This window comes from Primulina huaijiensis, unplaced genomic scaffold (genome assembly GCF_012295235.1).
Source record: "Primulina huaijiensis isolate GDHJ02 unplaced genomic scaffold, ASM1229523v2 scaffold207126, whole genome shotgun sequence".
NCBI lineage: Eukaryota > Viridiplantae > Streptophyta > Magnoliopsida > Lamiales > Gesneriaceae > Primulina > Primulina huaijiensis.
In genome coordinates, this window is record NW_027354739.1 from 1 (window position 1) to 2,390 (window position 2,390).

The 2,390-nt window shown below is 32.8% G+C and overlaps 1 long non-coding RNA gene and 1 other non-coding gene across 4 annotated transcripts; both read right to left on the reverse strand.

Moving 5' to 3' along the window:
* Nucleotides 1-154: 154 nt before the first annotated feature.
* Nucleotides 155-240, reverse strand: LOC140966557 (small nucleolar RNA snoR14). Its single transcript, XR_012173400.1, has one exon. It is a non-coding gene; the product is annotated as a small nucleolar RNA snoR14 (small nucleolar RNA).
* A 661-nt stretch (nt 241-901) lies between these two features.
* On the reverse strand, nt 902-2,390 carry LOC140966556 (uncharacterized). 3 transcript variants are annotated; one of them, XR_012173398.1, is made up of 4 exons: nt 2,328-2,390; nt 2,024-2,173; nt 1,904-1,937; nt 902-1,575 (listed from the first exon to the last, which is right to left on the reverse strand). It is a non-coding gene; the product is annotated as an uncharacterized lncRNA (long non-coding RNA). The 3 variants fall into 3 exon arrangements; XR_012173399.1 differs by having other exon boundaries at nt 902-1,303; nt 1,426-1,575; nt 2,024-2,384; XR_012173397.1 differs by having other exon boundaries at nt 2,024-2,384.

The window sequence follows — 2,390 nt, forward strand, 5'->3', positions numbered from 1 at the left end:
GTGATTTAGCATCAATAATTCATATTTCAGCCGCAAATTACCCATCGTCACATGAGATTCATCCTTTGCTTCCTTGCGCGTAAAAAAATTTAAAAATTGGGACTCGGTTTCGAAATTTATGATAATTATTATCGAAAATGGAGTAAAAATAGATGCGATCAGAACCTGTCGGGATTCACAGTTGACATCAGGAATTAATCAGTGGATTGACAGACTTCATGAATTCTATCTTCACCTCGCCAATTTTTCGATTTTATAAACCAATCAATCTCCGTTTAATATATTGTATAAAAAATGAGAAAAAAAGGGTAATTAAACATAAAACATAAAATTGCGAAATCTCATAACTTCTTAGAGGTATTAAGCGCCGTCATCGATGAAACATCTCCGGCACTAATTCGAATCTTCGTCATCGCAAATCAAACTTGATTGAAAAAATAAATTGAGAGGAAATTTTTTTCATTTTAAAAGAAGATTGAAATTCGAGGAAATATGGGAAGAAGAATTCAAGAATATATAGAGAGCGCACGACAGAAAACCCTAGATTGTAGAAAAGGTAATTTTGTGTATACGGTGGCGGCGCCTGCAACCCTAATTCGGTGGAATGATACATATATAACATATTTTTTTTAAAATAAATTATATTAATTTAAACCCTTGAAAATTTGTCATTTTAAATTTACCCCTTTTTGTATGTGTAAATATTTATTTTGACGCTCTCTTATTTACGTTGATCCCTTTCAATTTAATTATTTAAAAAAAAAAAAAGAGAACTCAAATTTATCTTTTCTTTTCTTTTTTTTTTTTACTTCTTAATATCTCATTTTTTATGGACTGAATATATCATTTAACATTAGGTTGTACTAAATCAACGAATTTGAGATTAAAAAAATTATTTTAAATATATTCTCATTAAAAATTTCTTAACTTATGTGGATAAACAAAATTGTGACGTATTTCAAATTCATTTTATATCTCTTAAACTTCCTGAGTGCAGCCTACAGTATTGTTTTAAAATATCATTATTGGTAATATTACATTTCAAAAGGGAAAAGATATGAAACAAATTAGCGACAATGATTTATTCTCCAATTGGATTTAATCACCGTTAGCACCTTGATTATTATCCAAAAGAAGAACACGGAAGTGACTAGCGTAGCATTTTTTAAATACTTTGGCATGAATAATAAATTGGGTTAAATACATGCACGTAAAATTCAGGAAGCATGAGGCAGATCGGATTGCTTGATTCAAGGGATAATCTTTCTGATCTAATGGTTGCACTTCGAAATAAAGATCCCATCTGGATAACAGATAGGAGATGAGATTGGTTTCATTTGTTTTTTGAATTTTTGTTAGGAAGATTAGGAATAAGCCTCGTATTTAATCACATTCAGTAAAAATGAAAGGCAAGCATAAACTCACTTTGCTACTTCATATTGCATGAGATCGGGAGGTTCTCTCTTGACCAGTCTCTACATATCTGAGTAAAGCCATAGGAAGAAAATGAAGGAAATCCAAAAAACCCAATATATTCATGGATTTACACTCCTTGTCTCGACCCATAATGAGATCCTACGCACGGGAACATAACAAGGTATCTATAAGTGCTGAAGATAGGTTGGCTACTAGGTAAATAAGCGGTATCAGCAAAACAGTCATATTCGCTTGCTAGTTGCTACCTTCAAAATGTAGTAATTAATTTTTCATATATAAACTGCTTACTGATGGAACCAACCGAGCATCAGAATTCATAACTACGAAATAACAAACTAATAGTGCAATTTCTTTTCAGGGACTTTCCTGAAGACAAATATAAATGATAGACATAAAGGTGACAGTAGCAAGACATCAACTAGCAGTAGAAGACATTAAAAACCTGTAAGTAGCGAGTGAATCGTACCATAGCCAGAAGTTTGAAACTCAAAACCTTCATCCTACAATAAGACATACGAATGCAGATGAGGTGGAGATAATCACATGTTTCCAAAACCCAAAAACTCATATAAAGGAACTATTATACCAGTAATTCCCGTATGAGAGGCAAGCTACCAGTGATAGAATACAGTTTCACATGCCCAACAACCTCTTCGGTAGCTTTGCATAATACATGGAAACCACGAGAATCTTACAAGCTACTCCAGACATTGCTTCGTCAAAACTTATAGCAATTCTGTGGAATGAAAGAGAAAAGAATAGGCAAGTGTCCAAAGAAAATAGAACCAAAACCAAAAATGAATAAAATTAACTTGTCTTCAATTTTGAGCTATGATACGATGAATTTACAAACAGACAGCTGGAAAAAGAAGAAAGAGACAGTTAAACACCTTCCCCTGATGTTCTCTGTCAGGTAGACAGTATTTTGAAACAGGCCCTCGTGTGTCCAGCTT